This window comes from Equus caballus, chromosome 17 (genome assembly GCF_041296265.1).
Source record: "Equus caballus isolate H_3958 breed thoroughbred chromosome 17, TB-T2T, whole genome shotgun sequence".
NCBI classification, from domain to species: domain Eukaryota; kingdom Metazoa; phylum Chordata; class Mammalia; order Perissodactyla; family Equidae; genus Equus; species Equus caballus.
Window position 1 is genome coordinate 66,423,988 of NC_091700.1, and position 26,414 is coordinate 66,450,401.

General features: G+C 36.1%; 1 long non-coding RNA gene across 1 annotated transcript; it reads left to right on the top strand.

Moving 5' to 3' along the window:
* The first annotated feature begins 766 nt into the window (after positions 1–766).
* Positions 767–26,414, top strand: LOC138918536 (uncharacterized). Its single transcript, XR_011428009.1, has 4 exons — positions 767–1,555; positions 8,106–8,236; positions 20,651–20,780; positions 26,177–26,414. It is a non-coding gene; the product is annotated as an uncharacterized lncRNA (long non-coding RNA).

Below are 26,414 nucleotides of genomic sequence, written 5' to 3' on the forward strand. Positions count from 1 at the left end.
AGGTGTGAATTATGATATAATAACTCATAACTTGTGCATTTAAACAAGCACTCATCCTATGGCCTCATTCTTAGCAAAGCAAAAAGGTATGAATTATTATGCAATAACTCATGCATTGTCACATATTATTACTTAATTATAGAGGAAGAGGAGAATTTCAACTAAATTCAGTCTTGAAAAAAATTAACATTTTATCCTTGAAAAAAGAAGGCTCAGATGCCTATTTGACACAATCGAACCCCTTTAAGCCTTTTTCCATTCAGCCCACTCTAGATTAACTTTTTACAACACCTTCGTCCTTCTACTTCTTGTTGCAAATCTCGAGAACTCTCCAATAGGGAAATTGAAAATCCCAACATAGTTCTCTAGTCTATATTTCACAGAATTATTGTTTTAGATCCCCAAAAGAAAAAGCTATATTACTTCAAAAATTTTTCAAAGTATTTCTTTGAAAAGAAAAGTAAAAATATGACTTCTATTTCTAACATACATGAGCAAAAAATAAGGGAGGAAGAAGGGAACCAAAAAAGGAAGGCAAAATAAGATTAAATATGAGGTTTTACTAACTATGATGATTTTCTGAGAGTTGTTAAATAATAAGAAAATCCCTCCAGCATAGTACAAAATACACTTCTCTGTAATCGTTAGAAAACAACAGATATATTTCCCGGAAAAGGTTATAAATATTCTTTCAGGGCTATATCACAAATAGTCATCATTAAATGATAGTGAAAGTTTGTCTCAAAATTCAAAGCAATGAAATTATTTATTCAATGCTTTCCCTGGTGTTGGATACAGGATTTTTTTTTTCTGCCCTTATGAAGCTTACAGTATAGGAAGGAGAAATGAAAGCAGAAGAAAGAGTAGATATATTACAAGAGACAAATAGCAGTTCAATAAAATAGTCAACATATCAAACAACTACTGTAGAGTGGAAGAGCTCTAATTCCTCAGATGCATCACTAAAAACTGATATGTTAAAAACTTTGTGGAGTTTGCGTGTCAGATAAAGGAGTACAGACTCAGAGAGGAAAAGATCACGCACATGTAGAGGAAGCCACCATGCCACTGACCAGCGGATGCTGACTGACTGATTGGTCCGTCTCTACTACGACTAACCAGTTAGTCAATGAATTAATGTTTAAACTTTCTTGCATAAACTTTTTCAGAAGCTATTCCTTTCTCCTGCTTTATCTATGATCTCCCACTCTAACTTATTGTTTTTATGGTATTTTTGTATCCTAGAGTTAGGAGTGGTGGTTATCAGTGACTTAAGGCTGGGAGATCTCGTACATTTAGATTTTATGGAAGCTTCTCAATCAATATAAAGATTTTTGGTCACACCATTAAGAAAACAGCAGGGCAACACAGAGAGAAAAGCCATGCTTCAGAGGCACAGACTTGCTTGACTTACCTTGAAGTTTTATGCTAAATCGTTAACACCTTCTAACAAATCTCTCTTTCCTAAGGGATATGTTAGCTTCTCATACTTTGGTTTAATGTTCCAGTGACAGCTATATAATCTGCCAGCGCACCTCCAAGGCAGCAAGACAAGGTGAGTGTTTTCAATTACTTTTTAAGATCTTTGATGATACAGCAGCACAGTCTGGTATCAGTCCTCGGTCTTTTTCAAGCTGGCTTAAACTCAGTTCATCATGTTGTCCTGAGTTGCATGTATATGTATATAATGGCATGTCCATATGGTCATGAATTACCAGAACACAATAAGAACCGAGATATGTGTTCTCATATCATTTGTTACATAACTAGTGATTATATCAATCGACTTGTAATTAGAGTTAATTGATTTATAATGTAGTTTTTGTTATAAATGGGACTTTGACATTAATCACTCCTTTAATGCTTTACATAGGTTTTGTTTTAGTTGGGTAATATTACACAAAACAGTTTTTGTATGTTTTTTGGTAACACATGTATCCAAGATGAAGCAGTCTATTCTCATAGTCATATATCTCTTCCTTACGTGATGTAATTATTTTTTCTAGAAATTCATAAAATCATTTTTGCATTATTATTTAGAGAAATTCAAGAAACTTAAGATAATCAGCGTGCTCATTACTTTGCTTAAAGTTCCACTATTTCTGTTTTTATGAATGTCTTAAAATGAAAGCTTCTTTAAAGAATAAATTATTCATTTAATGAGAACATTAAAAATAAGATGTTTTTCTTCATAGAATTAGATAAATTGCTAATTAGTTTTCTGATTTGCTGAGGTCTGGATCTCATTTAATATTTCCTGATTCTGAATGCAATATAGTTTTATATACTTTAGTTAAAGAGCTATGACAAGGGGCTAAATACCACAGCAATAAGCAATTAGGAAAATTAATCTGTTCAAAGAGAAATTAGGGGCAGAGCAGTGAAGAGTTCACCTCAGAATGGCAAACATTGTCTAAGGAAAGCAGATTACTAAAATTATATTAAAGTGTGATTATACATTGTGTAATAATATTTATTGTTGCCATATGTTCCTACCTCTTTAGTTTAGCAAGATCCACCACAGATGTCCCTACTAAATCCTCTTCAGTCCACGTACAAGATAAAACTCATGTCTGGATCCACACTCCATATGAGAATTTTCCCTCTCACAGATGTTGGAGAAAAGATCTTATTTTCAGTGCAGAACACGGGTTTGTGGAGGACTATGTGGAGTCTAACGAGAGAGAGCCCAAAGCTGCTTAATCTCAGCGTCTCTCACTCCCATCCCTCTGCTCTGGGTCTAAAACGACTCTTCGTCTCCACACTCTTTGAATGTGAACTGGTGAACACTCCAAATGGTGGTTGATCTGAGGAATAAACTAATTAGCTATTCCACAATATTGAAGGTAAACTGGAATAGTGACAATTGTTTAGTGACTTTCTAGGTATTTCTTGAACATAAAAAGAAAACCAACATCTTGCTGTCAGTGAGAAGCAAATAAACAAAAATGTAGCTCATGTTCTTTTATCTAAGTCTGTCCAGTTTCTTAGATTGGGCTATTTAGATTTTTGTGATTATTTTTCTGTCCATGTTTATCACCTAATAGTTTTAAGCTAGTATTTAATGCCTCTCATAGAAGAAAAAAATAATTCTATTCTCATAGGAGAAAAAATAACAGAAGATGGAATCTTCTGTTCCTCACTCAAAAGATAAAACTTATTAAAGAAAACAATCCTAAATACAACTCGATTAGCAATAGCCAACACTGAAATTTTCTCCATAAGATCGGTTGCTTCGTAAGTGCATATGCCACTTATTTTTTGAAAAGAACTATGAAGTTGATTATTTTACAGTGCAGTAGCTTATATTCCTATATTCTAGCTAAAACTTAGCAAGGAGGTTTGTTATATCCTTATAAATGTCTGCCCTTTTAACATACTGTAAATGCATTCTAAAATTTGTGTTGGGTTCTGGTTGTTACGGGGAAGAATTAATGCATTCTATTAAATTTAACTTTTGCTGAAACACTCTTACATTGGCTACAGCTCAGAGCTGTAACTGGAGACTAGCTTCCGCAGCAATTAAGGAAGAAAATACCCAGCTTTTATAATCCATCTTTTGTTCTGGGAAATGCCTATACTTAAATCAGTATGGCGTTAGACAAGGACTTGTGACCATTAAATATTTAATTTCATCAAATTTCATCCATATTCTGTGCTTTGACAAGCCCATTATTGCATAGGTATTATTTAAATAAGCAGGAACGTTTCAATTAAGTGTATACTTAAATTGGTCAAGTGATTATACCACATCTCTGCTCCAGAACCTGCTACACTCCTCGCAACATATAGATTAAAATACAAATTCCTCAGCCTAACACGCCAGTCGGTCCACCGTCTCCCTAAGCCATACTCTAAATTTACCCACCTTCATCTCTTTTCAGAAGCAACTGCCTGCTCCCAAAATGCCTTCCTTTCCTTATTTATTTAAACCCTACCAGTTCTTCAAAGTCCATTTCAAATGCGATTTAATCCACGATATCCACAACTGGAATTAATCTTTGGATCTTCCATGTCGATCCTTTTCCAGTCCACCTTCTACTGGTACCATTTATGAGAGTGCCTGCTTCTTACCTCACACCATCCCTAAGATGTTAAAAACACGTTCAACAGGAGCATAATTTGAACTCTGTTCTTATGTTTCTCTCTAGTTTTGTGCCTTGGGCAAAGCAGGAGCTCAATAAATATTTATATAGTTAAGATAGACAATACCTCCATTAGACTCAGGTAAGAGGGACCTACCCTGCCTGGACCTCATGTTTTATGAGCCCCTCTATATCACAAACACATGCAAAATTAAATGTATTAAAAAAACACACGGGGAACTCTATCATTAGGATGCTTCACTTAGCAGTGGCACAGCACAATTCATGGTCTTAAACATCTGCTCTGTATCCAAAACAACTCGGGCCCCACAGAAATGTTTCTTTGTGTCTCTTTGCCCAATGTCCTCAAGATAAAACAGTCGTGTTGCAATGCCCTAAGTTTTGTAGGTTGTGTGGCAACCTGCAGCAGAAGCACTTAGGTTACAAAGAAGACATATTAATTAATTTAAATTATTCCTCTCAGAGAGCATGAATACAAAGGACACTTGCACCAGAAGTGTTGTTTCCTAGTAGTGCCCATCAGTCATCTTCTTGTTTCTCTTTGTATTAAAGTTAATGACTTTCATGAATTAGCATATAATTTGCAATAGCTAGCACATGGCAGTGGAAAAATATTTTGCCATATAAAGCAATTTGTATTATCCTTAAATTTGTATATATGTAGGTGTAGATGACACTTGCACTAAACATAATACTAATTATTTACATAGTCAATGAGATGGTCGCAGAACACTAGAATCAGGAATTATTTTATCTGAACAAAAATAGTAAGATTTAAATCAATTTTAAAAAATATTAAATTGAAAATTTGAGTTTTGTTTAAGTACTTTTGATTTATTTATATCCATTAATAATTTGTTTCCTTATTTTTAATTTTAATAAAGAATTTGAAATAGCTGGAAGAAAATAAGTTTTTAAAAATACATTAAATACTTTAAATTTTTTTATTTTTCACTTTTATGTAAATATATTTTTATAAAAATAACTTTGATTGTATACACTTTAGCAGGGGTTGCGGTGGCAGAATCCAAAAGATTTTTATTTGTGTGGAAGTTTTTATTTTTGTTTTTTTTTGTTTTGGATGTTATTTTAGTTTTACTTTATAATAGAATATTCATTTTTTATTTGAAAATATGTATAGAAAGGCACACATATGTATAAACATTACCTATAACCCGATCACTTACATTATTTAAAATTTAAATGAAGACTGGCTAGTTTCTACTACTATTAAGACATTGGTGCATAGCCTTCCAATCTTCCCAGATTTCCTGAACTTATATAGAAATGTATGTGTACCAGCACATATATGTCTTTAAACAAAAAATTGAATCGTGAAATATATATTCATCTGCAACATACTATCTCCAAATTTCCAAAAGCAAAATTATAGGGAGATTTTTTAAAAGAAAAAGTTTCTTCTAATTGCTCTAACCTTCTGCAACTAATATCAGAACATAGTACTTTGATGTTAAATTCATCTGGTTTCTTTTCTTGCCTTCTGGAATTGGCCATAGTCTAGATTTCTTTCTGGAACCGAATTCAATTACTGATACTCTTCCATGCTAGTACCTGTCTCAGATTATTCAAGATGTTTTTTGGAAAGCAACTGACATTTAGAAACTGAGCCCCATTTTTGGAGCACCATAAATACAAACCCTAAAATAATCTAAGGAATAAAAAAATTAATTCCTCAGTGATCACCAATAATGCCATGTGAAGCCAGAGGCTCCCATAAGAAAATCTGTAGACTTTATAAAGAAGAACAGACCTAGGAATTTTCAATTTTGAGTGAAAAGGAATGATCATTTTCTGGCCTAAAACTCTATCTTTAGTCCAGTCACTGGCTAAACACGGCCACAAAGCACAGCAGAGGGGAAATTCGCGAAAAGGAAATGTCTCAGGTCCTCCAGCAGTTACGTCTTACTTGCACCACCAGAAGAGAGGACGGGGAGGATCTGTGGATAGCTCGTTCCAAAAGGAGGATTTCACCCTGAACTCCCTCCTGCATTTAATCAACTGCATATGTTGTTTATTGCTCCAGCGCCATGAGCATTATCGCTTAATTAAATTGTTTCAGTCTTTGGCTATCATAAATGCCACATCTCTTTAAAGCCATGTTTTATTTAGTTAAAGTTTGTTTTATCATCCACAGAAAGGATTATTAAATTGAACGGGTGACTATTTCAACTCAAGTTAAAATCAATAATATTTAGCTGGGCCTTAGGTGCTAAATTCTAAAGCCCCATGTTTTTTACTTTGCTGCAGCCCTGCATCTAAACATCACTGACGGTTCTTTCTCCCGGGTTCGCCTGTGATTTATGGCTCTTCTAGTAGGTGGGGCGAAAGCTTCAAGGCCTCTTACAGTGTTTAAGCTTCTAATAATCACAGGATTTTCGTTTCTTACACTTTTTGAACTGAGACTGCCTTTCTCAAATTTAGAAACTCATAAAAAATTTTTTTTAAGTTCAGAGCTTAATCTTTTTCTAAAATAGTTAATACTTGACTTTTAAGGAAAAAAATGTCACTCTATAAAACATGTCCTCAAATTTCATATAAAACAAAATCGACTTATGTCCTTGGATAAAGATTTTTAGCTCTTCCTTATTTCTTCATTACTCCAAGATGACCTGATGAGAGATGAAGTCTGAAAACTTTGAGTGGTTTCAAACATTAAAATTTTTCTAACAGCAAGCTTCTCATTCATGAAACTATAACTCACTCTTTGAGAAACAGTGTCTCTATTTTCCTATTTAATCCACGTAATGAAAGTGCTTATAAATAACATTATCAGAATGTTTAATATCAAAGCATAAATGATTATTAATTGCTTGAACACAGAGAAAGTTTGTCATTCAATCACTGTAAAAATTAGTTTTTATTATGTTGGGCATGTTGGAAACTAATTATCTAAATAGGCATGATTAAGATTTCACCAAAAGACATCCCCCCAAAATTAAATCCATATTTTTTAAATAAAATAAACTTTCAATCTAAATTATTGCTAACCTAACAAAAAAACAAATCACCCAATGACTAATTTGAATTACTGAAATATGTTTTGCCAGAAATCCTCTTTAAGAAGTAAGGTGCAAAAATTCAGTTTCTGTGACTGTATCACAATGTACTTATTTCTTTTTGCTCTTTATTATCAACATATCTCGATAAAAATAAATTAATTTCCTTAAAATTATGTTAGGAGTTTATTTACTGAAAACATGACATGAAAGAAATTTGAAAAATCCTTACAGTGATTCCTTTTTAGTGTTTTTTAACTCATTCTGTCCATTCAAGTTCAATGTAAAAAGTAAATGAAAACACTACACAGACAATATATTAAAACTGAGTAAAATTATACTGTGAGATATGTATTTTAAATCTATTTTGAAATTTTAGAAATTAGAAAATAAAGCATTTACTTTTAACAAAACTACACGTCTATGTAATGGTTTTTATATGTTTTGAATCTTTTACTCTTTTAGTTAATTGGAGAAAAGATCTTACTACAAAAGAGTAGCTCATTTAATTATTCTCATTTATGTAAATGCTACTTGATTATGCAAGCTACGTAGGAAACTCCTAAACATAATTCTGACAGATATTTTCACTTGCCATAAAATTAAAGTTTGGTGTGAAAAATTTGAGAAGGTATATTGAGAATTTGGCCTCCCTCTCACACACTTATAAAAGAAGAGGGATTGATTCCCCAAAATATGAAACCCAAGCCTGAAAGAATTGACTATACTATTTTAATCGTCATTAGTAAGGATTTATATCTAAAAACTCAGAAACACTTCAAGATTATTGACTTATACCAAAGGATGTTCAAAGTCTCCCTTTTCTTTATTTTCAAACTTCTATTTGTAGGGAAAGGAAATAACCTTTACTGTATAGTAGGTATAAAAGGAACCAGATGATTCATCTCTGTGAATCTGCTTGTTGAATTTGATGGATCATTCTTAAAAGCGACGTTGCTAATCTTCAGGTTTTCTTTTTTAGGTTATTCACAGATCAGTGGGTTTTCCAGCTAATACAGGTCTGATGCTCTTCTGTCTTCACACATGGTATTCATCATATCTTGACAAGAAAAGACCTTCAGTCTACAAATAACCTTCACTGAAGTAAGACATGTAAGTGGGTTTCTTTATGAAAGATAGATTTTATGGCTGAATAAAAAACAACTGTAGTTAAAAAGTGTCATTGCATGGCCTTATTTGAAGCTTTTTCCTTAAAGGAACTTTAATGTTTGTTGTTGAAACTACTAATAGACCAAAAAAAAAAAAAAAGAAAAGTATTAAATTACTTTATCATTAACCACAAACGCAAGAGGAAGGGTTGATCAGCTCCGTATTTTATCATTCTGAAGCGTTCAGCCTTTAAAATATTTAAGCATCCACATTAGTTCTTGTCAAACTAGCACAAAGCAGTGCATAATATGACCCGTGTGTAGGAACAGAACAAGATAAGAGGTTATAGTCGGGGTGAAATTTCCACAATGGAATTGCCCTGTGCTATAGATAATAGTTTGGCTTCCTGTTTCCAGACAATTACTAAATGATGTTGAATGTTTTCTTTATGTTTTCACTTGGTCATGCTAAGGGAGAGAATCAAGTTTAGTTGCTACTGAACTATCAAGGGTGAGACAATAAATTTGAGGCATCCTACACACCCTGTATTATTCGATATGGCCAATTAGAAAAAATAAAAGGTTGATTAAGTTTCATGGTGTCAGATAGTGTGATAATTTGGGTTATCATGGTATAAATCACAACTTTAAAGGAAATATTAAGAACTTTCAAGCTGGGCAAGAACCAAAATGATTTCTCATTGAAACTTGTCTCTGAAGAAACACTTTGCATAGAGCCTACTGTGCACTGATGGAAGGCATAGCTGAGAGACAATCCTTCAAACATCCTTTAAATTCTTCCCTTTGCCTTAGCAATATTAGAGAAACCTTGTATAAACCAAAACATATCAAAATATGATTATCAATGAAATTAATATAGAGCATTTAAAAGCACAAATTCTAACCCTACTATGTGAAATGAGGGATGGTAAGGAGGAATTCGGTTGCCAGGAGGGGATTAGACAGTACTAACAAAAAATTCTCCTAAATTTTAAACCCCTATTTTCCATAGGCATTTATTACAAGGCTATCCTGTCCTTGGCTAGCTTTTAAACTGAACAGTGATCCAGGAAAAAAAATACTATTAATGAAATACAAGGAAATTTCACAACAGTAGGCATATGTTTAGTAAATCTACCCCAACTTTTAATCCAGTTATTCATTCTTTCATTCATTCAACAAACACTGAAGTCCTGATATGCATGAGTTGCTGGAGAAACAATGGTGAAAAAGATAGATGTGAGGCCTACCTTCCAGGAGCTTACAGTATGATGGGAGAGAAAAACAATGAATGAAGATTAAATATATAACAATTACAGGCTGTAATATGCAATGCATAAAATAAACCAGGTGTTGTAGTGAAACAGACTGGTTAGGGTGGGTTTCTCTGAGGTGATGCTATTTAAGCTAAGACTTAGATGGAGAGGGAGCTAGCTGATACCTGAAAACCAGGAGAAAGATGTTTCATGCTGAAGAAGCAGCAAGTACTTGGAAAGTTCTAGAAACTCTGAAACTTAGAAAAAGTCAGTGTAACTGAGGACTTAATGACCAAGATAGGGTGCACAAAATGAAATGGGAGAATTGCTTAAATCACATCAGGCCTTGTAGGCTGCTTATGGTAGTCTGTTTTTAATTATATAGGAGGATCTGAGAAAATAACCAGCATTCAAAGTGGGTGAGGTAATATATATTTAAACACTTGAATGTAAAACAATATTACAGATATGATATTGGATAGTTTAAAGTATTTGGTGACAAGCAAATAAGGGTATAATGATTGAGCCTCTTTCTTTTTTTTTTCTTCTTTGTCTCCCCAAATCCCCCCAGTACATAGTTGTATATCTTAGTTGTGGGTCCTTCTAGTTGTGGCATGTGGGACACTGCCTCAGCATGGCCTGACCAGCGGTGCCATGTCCGTGCCCAGGATCTGAACCGGTGAAACCCTGGGCCACCACAGCAGAGCACGCGAACTTAACCACTCAGCCACAGGGCCAGCCCCGGGCCTGCTTCTGAAATAACTTTACAAATGGAAAGTTCAAACTCTCTGCTTCTGCTTGCCAGAGCTCTTTGTATTTTGACATAAGGAGCAAGGATCAGACTTACCTTTTTCCATATGTTGTTTCAGACAAGCCTGAGCAATGAAAAGGCCAGGCTAGGTCCTACATTGAAGTCCCAGGAGCTGCCGAAGATCTGGGGCTTCCACTTTACTTTTATTATTCATTCGTTCATTCATGCAAAGGCCCTTTCTTGAGCACTTAATATGTACCAGGTGCCGTCCTAGACACGAGATTCATCAGTGAACAAAACAACAAAGATACTTGTTTTCAGAGAGTTCCTGTCCAGTAGCAGGAGACAAACACTAAATATTAACCGTAAGAAATAACTAAATTATATAGTAGTCTAGAAGATGATAGATGCTGTGGAACAAAGACAAAGCAGAGCCAGATAAGGTAGATCGAGGAATCAGGCAGGAAGCGGTTATAGTTTTAAGTCAAATAATCAGCACACATCTCCCTGAGAGGGTGACGTGTAAGCAAAGACGTGAAGTTGATGAGAGGTTTGCTAAGCATCTGAGGGCAGAGCATTCCAGGCAAGGCCCTCAGGAAGGTAGGCCTCGTGTTCTGGAAGAACAGCCAGGGGCTTGAGTGGCAGGAGCAGCATGAGTAAATCGGAGAGCAATTTTGCAACCTCGGTGCTGGTGAAGTGGAGCCCCCAGAACTGTGATAAAGGAGTGGCTTAGAGCAGCTACGTGGCAAGAAGGAATGGTGGTTAGGAGACGTGTTTTGAATTTGCATTTTGACAGCAAGCATGTGGTTTTACTTAGAATTTTTGTCACAAATTAATAAGAATATAAAAATATTCTAAAGATTATTTATTCACACTTTATATTTTTCTTTTTTTTAATTATCATTCTTTAAGGATGGTCGTACCACCACATCCCCAGCTACCCCAATGTGCTCTGGCTTGGTTCAGAGTCTTTCTAAGGACTGTGTGTCTATCTGGTTAAGTAAATACTGGTTATGAAGCAGTGACAAAGATTCTTACCTTGCCCAAACTCTAATCAGACTCCTCTGAGCTCTTTTTTTAACTAGTCCTTGACTTTTAGACTTTCTTTTTTGTCTCTGAATTATCCAGTTTTACCAAGAATCCTGCTAAGATAGTTTAGCAGAATCTCCCATCCTGCAGATCTGATCTCCCTCGATATCTAATCGGATTCCTCCTCCTCCACCATCCCCAGGTGATGTCTGATCACACCGACCTGCCCTCAGCAGCAATCCTGTTAGGTTTAGCCAGAATCTTCCTTCCCCCGATGTTTCCTCTTAGTAATTTTCCATCCACTGACTCCCTCCATACTCCTTGGCTATGAATTCCCACCTTTCCTTGTTGTGTTCATAGCTGGGTCTAGTCTCTCTTCCTCCACTGCAAGACCCCATTACAGTGGTTGCTACATCTGTCACGATGCCCTCTCCCTTGAATAAAGTCTACCTTGCCACTCTTTAACGAGTGTCTTGAATAATTGTTTCTTTATTGACAGTCAAAATGATAGGGAAGCCCAAGAAGCTGCCCAAATGCTAGAACAAAGATAAGCATAGTAATCACTTGGGAAAATATGGTGAATCCTTGAGAAAATATAAGGTTGTTAATTAACAAAATAGAAGGTTTTAAATGCACATTCAGGTGCATCGTGTGCCAAAATGGCACAAATAACTAAAGAGAAACCATGAAAATAAAACCCATGTAAAACAATGTCTCATCTATCAATGTTCAACACTCTATTTTGATTTTCTTAATTAAATTTACCCATTACGGTCAAATTGGGGGTAGGAGTGTTACTGTGTTTCAATATTGTTAAACAAAGTGGAAATCTTTTCATAAATTGTCAACTCGAAATACTCCAAAAGAAAGTAGATAGTTCCATGAAGCAAAGTGCTTTTCTCAACAAACCAACAATATGTGTTTATTGCATTGGAGCCCAGGACCACCACATGCGATTATAGTAAAAGCTCTGCCTTATTTCCATCTGGCAATGAGAACACAAGATGTTGTGTAAACTACCAGAAGAGCTCTATTTCATTGTAATTAAAATTTAGTGTTACACTTAAGCAATAAGGCAACTCCAGGAGATGTGATTATCATGAGATAATGACCTTGGAGTGTTGCAAGGCATACAAGGAAGCAAATGCCTCCAATCCTCTAGGGGGCAAGATTATTTCTACATAACAATCTCCACCTCCTCTTGCTCACCCTCCCCTGCCCCTGAAGCTGTATGATCAGTGAAAGAGGAAAGCTTGGGATTAAGAGCACCAATATGATTTCTGCGAAAAGAGGACATTGGGGGACTGGTATATGACAAAGTTGGCATTGTAGAATGCTGAAGCAGCAGCTCCAAATGAGTTGTGTTGTTTGTGCAATAATTATGCAATGGCTTTAGAATTCTCTGGACACAGATAGAACTGTCAGTGATGTCATAGGCATGTAAGTAATCCCCAGCAAGGGCACAGATCTAACCTTTTCCCCCTGTTTTGGTTTCATGATTTCCATTTCATAATAGCAATAAGATATGACAGGTGGTGCAGTTCTTGAGGGTTTATTATACTTCTTGGGTGGTTGAAGCCACTCAGCCTTTGGCCTGAACCTCTCAAGACATCTGAGATGTATAATAATTTCCCCAAAATGCAATGCCTGTCATGTCTTATTGCCTAATTGCTTTGTACTTACTAAGTAATTCTTCTTAAGTGAATGCAGATAACAGTACTTACTTTATAGTTTACTCTATGCTACTAGAACTACTTCTACAAAGGGATAATATGAAATAATTTCTGCTGTAATGACTGGAGGAATATTCCATTATATTACTGTTATAAACCCTAAAGTGAAAGGTCACTTACAACTTTGGGAAATGTTTATATTTTGTAACAATTTGTGGGAGGAGAAAATGATAAACTAAAATTCAAGAAGTCAATATAAAATGAGATTATCCTCAATGACAGCTCTTTGAGGAGACAGGTACATCAATTATTCAAGAATATCTCAAACTCTTCTATATCAAAGAGGTGAAAGTGGGAGCTTATGTTCTAAGTAATATTTTTTAGTGATAAAAAAAGTAAACCAAACATAAGTTTTATAAAAGGGAAGCATCGAGGCATCAAGGAAAATATTTTAAAATAGTAATATAGAAGGGATTTGTATATGTAAATATATAAGTGTGTATGTAAAATACAGGATTCATGGACAAACTGAAATGGTAAAAGAGTAAAGATGTAAGATATTAGGGGTTTTTTCCCAGTAGAGGAGGCCCTGCGAAACAGGGATGAGTCTGATTAGCAGTCTATCCCAATGAAATTTAGAGTTTCATTGCCATTTACTTCATTTCACCCCTGTATAGTCATGTCCCAGTAAACACCCTCAACTCTCCACTTAAGACAGAGTAATTTTTCCTTCTGTTGAGGCTGCATCTAAGGTCACACTAGCATATAAGTCTAGAATACTTTAGTATAAGTTTACATATTCTTGAAATTCAGGAATATCTATGAAAAAATTAAATCATAGGCAAAATATATGTATATTAATAAACATGATATATTTATACAAATCAATGAATATAAAGTTTGTGTTGCTATACTGTCCAAATTAATCCCTATAACTAGGTGATGTAGGTACATGACAAAATAATCCATTACATTGAGGGGTCTTAGTCCTGCTGAATACTTTCAATGCCACGCCCTGAACCTCCAGCAAGTCGACAGTCATTTCAGTGTAGGACGAGTGCGTGCACAGCTCAAGGGATGGTGGCAGGGGAAGGCTCAGTACTCTCTCCAGCTGGCTTCACGACCGCGTCTCTGACTCACCCTTTCTCTGGAGAACCAACTAGGAACTTCAACTCCCATCCTCTAATTGACCAGTCCTATGACCTTGCCCAAGGTCATTTGACCTTTCTCAATCTAGATTCCATCTTTTAAAAAATAGACAGCAACATCAGCCCTATCAACTTCACAGAGTTTTTGTAAAGATAAGTGAAAGAGATTATGGAGAAATGGTTTATAATTTAAGTGCTAGTCAAATCCATTTCTGGTATTGTGGTGGTTGTTATTATTAATTTTGCACTTGATTGAGCATGGAAAATGGGTGATAAACACGCTTAGGCACAACCTGGGGAAAAACACCAAACTAAAGAGGTAAAAGGTGTGTGTGACTAGAATAGGGGCCACATTCTTCCTTTTTTCTGAAAGTGTCAGGTAAGGGAACAGGAAAGATCAATTTTTAAATAATTATAATTAGACAAGTTTCCAAAAAGATAAACACAAGAAAAATTCAATTACTAAGTTTCTCCTATGTTGGAAGGTATTTGTCGCCTCTTGGTAGAAGGTGTTGCTGATTTTGGCCTTTTCCATGAAGCTTGCCTTAATTGAGAAGAAGGTAGCAAATCCTTTTCTGTATTATTACTCTGTGTCGACAGGAAACGTTCCAGTCACTTACTATCTAGCTGTGTCTTTACCTATACACATTTTGCTATTTTCATTATTATGTTGGCCTGACTTGTAGATTCTGTTGTATGTTCAAATCAGTTCTATCTTGGATTATAAACTACAGAGCAAGAAAAACACCTGACATAGATCGTTATATCAAGAAGTGTTAATAAATGTTTTTGATGATAAGGAAAAAATCTTTTTATTTAAAAATTCATCTGTAAATATTGTTATTTAGTAAGCCAACATATTCTGCACCACAATGTTAAGCATGCGTTTGCTTCTCCTACTATATATGCGAGGAAGTCTTTCTTGATTTATAGTACAATTTTATCCCTGTATTGAGTATAATTATTTTGTTCCTCTTTCTATTGAGTATAATTTTGCCTACTACTAGAACTCTTTTTGGAAAGAACCTAGATTATAATTGGTAGTTTTATTTCAAATTCCTTGTTTAAGATGCAGTCTGACGAGCAAGTACAAGAACACAGAGGAAATTCTCCACTCTCTCCAACATAGGTAGATTAGCTAAGCATAATTTGAGAATAGATTTAGGTGAAAAGTGAACTCTTTCTTCCATTTCTCTCTCTTTATTTTTTTTTTTCACTATCAATAAAGAGTTCAACCTCACGTGATTTCTTAAAATTGTTTCCTTTACTTTTCTTTCTTTTTTGAAAGGAACTGGATTCTTGAACCAAACCTGCCGAGAGAAAGTAAAATTATAATTGTCTACTGAATGAAGGCAATTTAGAAGGTAAACTAGTGTAATTCCAGCTTTCTCAAATCGTTTTTCCCCAATGGTATTTTTTTTTATGGAGGTAAGAGAGAAAATTACAGAGCTTTTCCTAAATCAAGTACACCCTTGACAGGAAGTGTTTATTTACCTCTAGGAACTATTCAAACACAGTCTCTTCTGATACCCACCCAAGGGAAAAAGTGCCACCATTTTTCTACAGGCCAAATTTTTATTGCACAAAGAAGCCAGGTTAATCCAATCTAGCCAATCCAATCTAGACAATTAGTAGCCAACACCTGTCCACTGACTATCTACCTATCTATTTATATATGTATGTATATATATATATATATTCTTTTTTAGAGGAAGATTTGTCCTAAGCTAACTTTTGTTGCCAATCTTCCTCCTTTTTCTTCCTTTTTCTCCCCCAAAGCCCAGGTACATAGTTGTGTGTAGTTGTAAATTCTTCTAGTTCTTCTATGTGAGCCACCGCCACAGCATGGCTACCGACAGATGAGTGGTGTGGTTCGGCACCCAGGAACTGAACTCAGCCCACCAAAGTGCAATATGCCAAATTTTAACCACTAGGCCACCAGGGCTGGCTCTACCTATTTATATTTTTTAATGTCATCTGGACAGAACACTGTTTAAAACATGACAACTCATTCAGGCAAGAGAACCACAGTCCCAGGCTTCTTCTGCCTTAATCAGTAGAGTGCTATCAACAACCTAACACACACATTCAGCACCTCATCTTGTCCCTGAGGTGATAATGACCTTTCTTGGTGGTGATGATGATAGGGGTATTGCTGCACAGCAGCATTATTGATGTAGCTATTTCGTGGTTCACCATGACTCTCTAGTTTCTGAAACAGCTGTGCTTTCCAGAATGCTCTGTTCTTTCAAGAACTTTCCAAACAGTTTAATACACACATTCTGGCCTTTTTATTTATTTTTTCATGCCACTGGTTCCCATTGTCTAGCTCACATCTAACATGGTGACAGATATTAATTACACATTTGCCATGGGATAAGAAGGTCTTCAAAGATTTCCCACGAATCCTCATAATAGCTGCTTGAAGCTTTGTTGTATTCCCTGGCACCAGATGTCGTTAGTGTGAGACTTCTTTTATTAAGAGTCCATCTGCACATTGACTCCTTATAGGTCAGAGATCTTTCAAATATACTTCCTGTATTTCCTTGAATTAAAATATAGAATGTGGGTGCTTAAACTTCAGAAATATCTTTACACTTTGTGGTGTTGTCATTGTTATGCACTCTACTTAACGGTAAATCTTGATGGCTGCTATGAATTCTAACAGTTAAAGACTTCTAGGCAGGGACATTTAGGATATCTAAGAAATCTCTATAGGATTCCCTCCATGAACACAGGTGCTATTCCATACTTACCTATACATTGGAATAGCACCTGGCATTTTCAAAAGCTAAGTATTTGTGACCATGTTCACTGTTTATGAAGAAAACTGAGGTAGATTTAAGCCTCATTCCTCCTGGGTAACTTTAGTTTGCTTTTGTCATAGAGAATTAGATGGAAATCTTTCTTTGGCTCTGAGCGTGAGAAGTTCTCCCAATAAAATGATATCACAGTTCCATAGGACCAGATTTTTTCCTTCCACTTTAAGGATGTTTTCTATGGGAAACAATAGAGTAAGTCAATCATAAGAGGACTCCATTAATTACTACACTAGTGACCTGTCATTCTCATGGTCCATGGTGGGCACTTGCTGATTTACATATCTATTCATTAACAACTGTGGACTAAGAACTTAGAGATGCTTTAGGGATTTAAAGAGTAGAAGATTCAACCTAGCTCTGTAGAAGTGTATTTTCTTTTTGCATGACTTCTTTTTTCTCATGAAATGGTTGGCTTAGATTTTTATAGACAACCTCATTTTGTAAAGCAAAAAATAAATAAATAAAAGTCTAGAAAAAGAAGTGGAAGAAATACTCTAAGGAAAATAAATGCTTCAAATAAAATGACACAGATCACAAAATATTTTAACAGAATTAAAGTAATAGAGTACCACAAACAAAATATATTCCCTGTTATCCAAGGCACTGACAGAACAGAGATTGCAAAAATCATCGCACCTATAAACCCAAGACATTTTTTAAACAACTGTTTAAAGCTCAGGTCCCACTAAATCATGAGTCCAGGTTGCTAACAACAAGAACAAAAATGGCAGACTGGGGCTTCATCTCCTTTAACTTCCTCTCTTCAACTTCACAAACTATGAAAATGTAAATAGATAGGCAGTCAGTGAGAGAAATAATTGACATCTTACCAAATCCACAGATTGCGTTATTAGACTCTAAAAATACTAGAACCAGATTTAAAGGTGATTCAACATCAGAATATAATTTCAACAATGTTGACTTGAGCTTCTACTGTGCCAGCCTTGTTTCTCTAGAGTCTGATTCAGCAAGTAGAATTCACTGGAAATTGCATCTTCAAAGTCTTCACCTTCATCTCGGAGAAGTGAATCAGTCTAAAATGAATCTCTGCTTACATAAATGACTTCCTCCTTTGCCTTGCTGAAGGAAATGAGCTTATCAGAATCAGCCTAGTGACAAATCCAAAAGTTTCTTGATGAGATCAGATCATATAGTTCCAGTAAATTAGCACGTACCAAATACAGTATCTGCTGAATCTTCAGTATTCAGGCTCCTAGCCATTGTCAGCAGTAGAAAATGACCTTCAAGAAGGCTGCTTAAACTAAGACTCCTGAGTTTAATTGAGTCTGTGACTAGATTCAAAAGTGTTGAATCTGTGTTCAACTGCTTCACATTGAGAGTCTATGTCCTCTCTGACTTCATGAATATATTTATTAACTATAGAGAAGTGTTAACACACCAAAAAGTCCAAAAAGACTTCTTCATGTTGCATTCTAATGTTCTCAGAGTTCCCTTTGCTGTAGCCTCTAATTTAGAGCCACAAGTTGGCAGAGGCTGAACCATAAGACCCTTCTATGACTTCACCACCCAACCTGAGTCCTGGGTTCCTGTCAACATTTTAAAGTTACTTTCTTGGTCAAAGAATTTCGTGAAAGAGGAAGAATATTGAAAGTTGTATGTAAAATATATTTTAATAAATGTCAATTCATTCAGAGATCGTGATGTACTTTTGATTTTTGCCTCACATAGTTCTAGCTCATTTCATCTGATCTCACCATCCAGCAAAAGCCTGATCATTTATATCTGTCTATCTATCTGTATCTATATTTATATATATATATATATATACACACACACAAAAAGCAGTTATATTAAACAACATATTTATTATATATTATATATATAAAACAATTGGTGAGTCTAGGTAAAGAATATATGGAAGTTCTTTGTAATTTTGTGTTTTCTATAAGGTTCAAATTATATCAAAATTAAAAGCTAGTCCCTCTCAATTAAAAAGTAATCAAAATTGAGAAAGAGAGATGAAAACTAAATACAACATATGGTCCTGAATTGGATGCTGAACCAGAGAAAAAAAATTTCCCTGAAGGATGGCAATTGGTGAAGTTTGAATAAAGTTTGTATATTAGAAAATAATAGTTATCAATGTTAATTTCCTGATCTCAGTAATCGTGCTGTGGTTATATAATTCTTGTTCTTATTCTTAGGAAATATTTAGGGATAAATTGCCATAATGTCTCCAAGTTATGTTCAAATAGCTGAGAAATACACACACACACACACACACACACAGATTGATAAACCAAATGTGACAAAATTGTGATATGTTAAAAATGAGTGAATCTAGTTAAGGGTATACAGGAGTTTTTCTGCAATTCTTGCAACTTTTCTGTAAATTAGAAATTATTTCAAAATAAAATATGAGTATACATATGTATATTTATTTGTGAGTTTCTTTCGTGAAATATTTTAAAACTAGTTTGAAAAGACAATATAGTCATACATAAGTCTCCTATAAGTTTCATGTTATGCCAATTTACCATTATGAAAAATTAAAAATCCCCCTTCCTGTTTCCCATTTCCCAAAACAAATGTGTTCGCCATTGTTCTCTATGTGTCATAGAGTATTAATGTTTATATAAAAGGCAAAAATACTAACTTTCATAGTTGATAAGATTTCCAAACTATATAATTTTTGTTGTGACACCATATCTTAAAAAGCACTTTTTAAAAATACTAAGCTTCTTTCAGCATTCTTCTACTTGTAAAGAAAAGAAAAAGAAGAAAATAACAATAGTGCATAGTTGTCACACAAGAGTCTGTTTTATTTTCCAAATATTTGTCAGGAAATTTCCCTGGATTTGAAAAAAATATTAAAGTCCAAATATCTCATTTGTAAGATAAATAAGTAGCATTTCAGTGAAATATGACTTAAACTGTGGGAACACAATAGAGAAAAAAGGGAGGTCTTTAAGGAATATGAGACATAAATCTCACGGCAACATTCTAATGTTTTGTGCCCAGAGATTCCCAAGGGTTTAATTTCTCTGGTATTTTCTTCTTGCCTTATTTTGAGCCTAAAAGCATGCTAATAGAGTAAAGTGGAATCAGCCAAAATAATTTTCTCCAATAAAGGCAGATAAATCATTACAAGAGAAAACACTATGCATGTCAACAGCCAAGATTGTATATTGACGCCAATATTACTAGGAGTAAGCGCTTGACTCTAGCCTCCACTCTAAAACTTGGGTCTACAAAGACCTTTAAAAAATGTTTGGGGGGATGCTGAAAAGTTGACGTCAGTCTTTTTACTTTTGGGCATTCAAATGCTGCTATCATTTGACACATTCTGCTCACAAACAAGATGAAAGATTCAGAATAGCATCCAGTTGTGTCCCTGAAGCTCTATGAAGTCCAAACACACCAGTAAGAAGTTCTCTCACTGAGCCTCAATCCTAGAGACCACTGAAAAGTCCTGCCTTGCAAGCCAAACATCTTGGATACTTGTATTTGGAAAAAGATGAGCTCCATCGACTATTACTACTGTCCTTTGAACTTGGTACCACAAAGCCTTGACCATTTTGTCCCAAAAGATACTATACAATAAGTTGCATAAGGGAAAGGAAAGTAAGCATGAGATAGTCCACAAAGTTCTTAGGTCTTGTTTTCTGTCTGGATATAGGATGCATGCTTAATACATTCAAGATTAGCAATATTCCTATTAAAGAATAGGATATCTGCTCCCAGTTGTAATTGGATGTCATTGCTGTCCTCCCTGCAGGGTGCGGATGACTGCCCCTTCAGAAACAGTCATCAGGTCATGCTCATGGAATGCACTAAAAGGGAGAGAAGGGGAGTGGGGAGTTAACCACAAAGAAACGACCTCAGCAACGGAGAGCTGAAAAAACAGTGTGAGTCTTATTGTCTTATTCAATTACTATGTAATATTATTTTGAGTAACAAAAATGGGATATTTTTTTTCTTTCTTTCTTCTCCTCAAAGCCCAAAATGGGATATTTTTGAAAACCCCTTTGTATAATTTCTGCCTCCTAGAATTCTGACCATTTTGTCTCACTGCCTTGTAAAATAATCAATTAACTGGGTAAGACAAAGGATTTTCCCCTGATCTTTTCAAGAATCCTTGAAAGGTATATTTCTCACCAAGGATCTCAAAAGTGTATTTTTAGCCAATGCCAAGAGTCATTACTCAGAGACTTACATTTCACAAATGGAATCAACAGCCTAAGGAGAACATATATTGGTGTTTGGTCTCAAATAAAATATACGACCATAACATAAATGTTATATATATTCTGAGACAGCTTCTATGACCACCTACCGAAAATAAACTTTTAACCTATCTCTTCTTCGTCATGGCATGTACCATTCTCTAGAATTACATCAGACGTTTCTTTTCTTGTGTATTGCCTCTCTCCTCCACTAGATGCAAGCCCCATGAGGACAGGGACTTGTCTTGTTCAGCCTGGCAAGCACAGCATAAGAGCATGCCTGGCCCTCAATAGATGCTCAGAAAGTACCTTTTGGACAAATGAATGATGGCTCTCACCAATATGGCAGTTAAACACAGAACCTAAGTGCTCCAGACGATGAGTAGGAAGGTTCAGACATTCAAATGTCTGTCTTGCATGTGAAGTTTACGCCTGTGCTCCACTTACAGACTCGAGGATGCAGAGCACAGAGTCTGTGAGAGAAAAGTCCATCTTAAAGTGAATTTCAGCCCACTCTCCCGTGACTTTTGTTATGATTTTGCAATTCTAGCAGGCCCACAGAGGAAGCTTCACAGCACTACTGCATTTTACAGCAGGGCTTATCCGAACCGTAGGCCACTGGTGAAGACGGAATTAACGCTAGTCAATAAATCAATGAAGATGTCTTCCAGAATATTGTTTCGTGGTGTCCTTTGCTGAAGTGTTGAAATGGCTATGAGCTCTTCAAAATTATGGCGTAAATGTTCCTAGAAGTTATGCTGACAATGTGCAATATAGCTTTTCATGGGACTGAAAAAAACAAACACCTTTTAAAAGCTTATCTTCTACAACAACGTAGGGCAGAGGGTGGGAAGAAATACCTCTTGGAAAAGAATATTCTTCAGTCTTTGCGTGTAACCTTTATGAAAACAGATAGAGACCCTCAGGGAACTTTGTATCTATGAGACTCAATGTTTACAGAAAAATCCAAAAATCGCTTTCAAACCTGAGTAACTCACTTCCGTGAAACCACAGAGAGTCTGATAAAACCTAGAGAACAAACAACTAGAAAAAGGTTTCTGATCCACGGTGCATTTTAAAGTATTCTGAACAGTAATGTTCTACTCCAAGGCTGTGATTTACAGGCCTCCCTAAATCTGGTCTCCAGAGCTGACTTAGGCTAATTTCTAGATCCTACTGCATCTACTTAGATCTTGTTCCCCATATATTTTGAATGCTAAATGCAAAACATGTACACTATTGGTGGCTATATTTTAGGTGGGAATGCAATTCTTCCCCATAGTGGCAATATAGCATCCTCTCAGTTATAAACATCTTCACTTCAATGAGAAAAGATGATGAAATTCTTTTTGAAGACTCTCAAAGGGCTTGCAGATTTTTAAAAATATTACCGCCACTTTGTTTGGAAGAAATACAGTTTGGTCGTAAAACCATCATTTGTGACTGGATTTATGAACATGACAGGCATTTGCATGCTGTGCGTGAAAACTCTGCACCAAAGAGTGGTTTCAAACAAGGGAACTGTTGCTAGTCAGAATTTTCTCACCTGTGTTATCATTCGCAAATTTCAAGTTCTCCAAACCTGTTGAAAATAAATGTAATTCAAAGAATCTTCCTTTGCATGGACAGTGTCTGTAAACTTCAAAATTCCTCATGCCCTCATTGAAATTTTTCCAGTTAGAATTGTAAATTCCTTTTTATATATGCCCCAAAGTGCTTTCTCTTTTAAAGTTGGATCAGGAGAAAAGCATCTTTCTTCTTAGTTATTCTATTTGTGGCATGCTAAGCATTTATGATCTATCTGTAACTTGCTTAGAACATGTTATCATCACTGAGCATAGTACTAAGAAATATGTTAATAAAAAAAAGAATTGCCTACTAAACCTAATTCATTTGTTCAACAATCTTGATTAAGCATGAGAAACTGTATCAGTACTGGATTTTTTTTACAAAAGTAAGAAGATGCTTTAAAGAAGTTTAAGTTTAATATCCTATACTATAAATTAGAGGGAGATCAGGTTAAAGTAAAGGTACATGTGATATTTTATGCTAAAAAAACATGTAAAGGGGCAACTAATTAGGACTTGGGCGATCCGGTAAAGCTTCCCGAGAAGTTGTCATTTGTATTTGGTCTGAACAATTGGTAGAACTTTGATAAATGGAAAACAAGGAAAGTGGAAAGGTCTGACTCGGTGATTCAGAGGCCTCTCTCAAATCTGCTAGCGGGCTCAGATCAAAATTTCATGAAAGCAAATGCTTCAGACTGATATTGAAGATGTGAAATGAAGTCCAAGGTTTAATGTACACTTCTCAAGAACTGCAGTAAGGTAACCCTTAAGGAACTTGGTGATTGACTAAATTACTTGTAGTGAAATAATCTCCATAGATTCATATTTTAAACACCCAATGTTTATGCACAGAGAAGGTATAAATTAAGATTCCATATTTTGAGCATTTTCTACTGTACTCCTTAAGAGAAACAAGAATTCCTTTATGAAATAAAATACCAATGAGAGTACATTTGGCAGAACCACTCCATGCACGTGTAAAGCAGCACCATCACCACCGCAGTTGCTTTGGTCCCAGTGCTTTATCCTGTCAATAGGAAAATCCTTAATGTGCTTCACCAGTTATGAATACACAGTTATCCTGACAGCCATCTTCATGTAATATTCAAGATCGCTTTTACAAAGTCTCAGTTATAATATTAGCCTGAGATCTAACGCTTGCTCTTTATTTAAGGGATGATGAACTTGATTTGATGCTTTCTCTGCTGTGAGCCGATTCAGACTCAGAATTCTCCTAGGCAGATTTCCCCATCTTTAACTGACTGTAATCTGAAGCTGTTACTAGTCAAAAATCCTGTTCTTATCAATTACTGTTCTACACCACCAGTTTTACCCAGATTTAACTCAAGAGATATTTTCATCAGCTATCCACCAAGTATTGCGCCTGACCTTTGAAATTTTGTAGCCACTGAATTCCCATCATGCAGAAAGGAAAGGAAAAACTGTCTTAAAAGCTCTATCTTGGTTCAAAAGAGAAAAAAGAAAGCTATTCTATGACATTAACTGTCTCAAAGCCCTTTTACTATTGCCAATCTACGCAAGATTGTTGTGATGGAGTTTACCAGATTGAAACCCATATTTGAGAAGGAAAGAGGGAGGGAGAGAGGGATGGAAGATGAGAGGGAGGAAAGGAAGGAGAGAGGGAGGAAAAAGCTGTGGCGGAATGTAGGGAAGCTACAGGGAGAATGCAGGGCCCAGGACTAGTAGGAGTGGATGGCCATTATCATCCCCAGGCCTAAAGGAACCATGAGACAAGGGAGGCTGTGACGAGAGGGCCACCTGACAGGGCCACCTTAGGTTAGGGAACACAGCCAGCCTTTGGCAACACTGCAGGCGGAGAGCCAGGAGGATAAATACTCCAGCCTCACTTTTTACCCTCTGTCTGATGTTCAGCTTGTGCACCCCACTGGTGAAACTCAGTGGTCAAGGAACCAGTGGGCAAGGAAGCCCACTGTTCTGTTCCCATAAATCCCCCCCAGAAGCACAGAGTGAGGCTCAGTAAGTAGCATGGAGAGTAGATCTAGAGGGACTAACAGCAGAAATCCAGCACATCACATTAGTCATATAGATTAAACAGGTTATTGCAAACAGAAGATTTATGAAGAAAAAAGAACAATAGCAGGGGAAAAAACCCAAACTCCTTATTTCATTGATAAGGACTTTTTGGCCCTAGAGTTTTCCAACACAGAAAATTCAATGATTTTGAATAGCACATACTCTTAAAATTATACCTGTACACATAGATACAGCAAAGTAGAGTATGCTAATTATTACGAACTCAAAAAGTTTGATTGGGAATTGACAGATCAGTAACCTTTGCAGGCTCTACAACAAAAGGTGGTATATATGAGGATCTTGTTTGAGGCTAACAGGAGGTAAGAAGTTTTGGACATGTAGACACAGGGAGAGGTGAGGGTAATAAATAGTGCAATGTCTTTCCTCTCTTACAGGTTTCTTGGCTTTGTTTTGAGCTGTGATGGAGTTACTAATTTAAGCATATTCACTCAAATGTGCAAAGAAAAGTAGTGTCTTTATATTTTCTATGCCTATCTGAGCTTATTTATAAGGTCCCAACACATTGAGTAGTGGGGGAAGGAAATCAACTACATTGAGTAGTATAATCCATTAATTCCTATCAATCTATCTATTTGAACTTTTTTTAAAGAAGTAATTTAGCCTATTTTTCCATATATGTCCAACCTGTCTGACTTCTCCCACCACACCCTGCTTTTCTCTAAGATGGCAGGTGGGCCTGTGGAGAAGTGAAGTCTAAAGGGCCTCGTGACAGAAGGAGGAAGTGGGAATCACATGCAGATCTTTCCACTGTTCAGCAGCAGACGTGGCAGCTGGTAGCCACTGGCCCCCTCACGAGTATCTGTGGTCAGTTCTCTCATCATTTAGTCAGGGTCTGTGATGGTCTCTGCTGACCAGGCCCCCACTCACTCCAGTGGGTACTGAGAAGCCCTGAGATGTGGCTGTACTCCCCCTTGGTCCTGGTCCCAAGAAGTCTACACCACGGGCCTCAACAACAGGCCGGCTTCATCTTTACTACCATGATTCCCTCTGGCGAGCTTTCCATTCAGATTCTGTTATCTGTCCCCCTTCAGAGTCCTGTCCACTCCATCTGAGTACAAGGTACAGCTCAAGAAAGCTCAATTCACACCTCCCTCCGCGAAGCACATGTGCCCTTCCTCTGAGATATCTCCCAGGGACACCTTCGGATAGAGGCAGCTCCAAAGTCACAAAGGAAGAACTTGGGTCCAGAAAGAGATCAGGATGTCTTCCTACCTTACCTCTCCGACCTTGCTCTCCCCTTATCCTTCCCACAATCCCCAATGCTGGCAGAGTCAGCTTCTCTCTACTTTTCATTTTGAGATCTCCCCATAGAGTAAAATACCTAAGCTGTAGTCAAGGAGTTCTCAAAGTGGGCTCCAGGGAACCCCCTTCAGATCCCCAAGATCAAAACCACTGTCATAATACTATTGTGTTATTTCCCTTTCCCTCTTTTAGGAGTATCCAGTGGGGTTTCCCAGAAGATACATGACATGTGACATCATAAAAGACTGAATGAAGAAGCAGATAGGAGAATCCGGCTGTCTTCTGTTAAGCCAGACATCTGCGAAAATCTTAAGCAGTGCCATTCTTCTCACTAATTTTTCCTGGTTTCAGAAAATATAGTTTTCGTAATGAAAATATATTATTTATGTTAACATGTAATGGGTTTATTATTGACATATTAAAATGAACT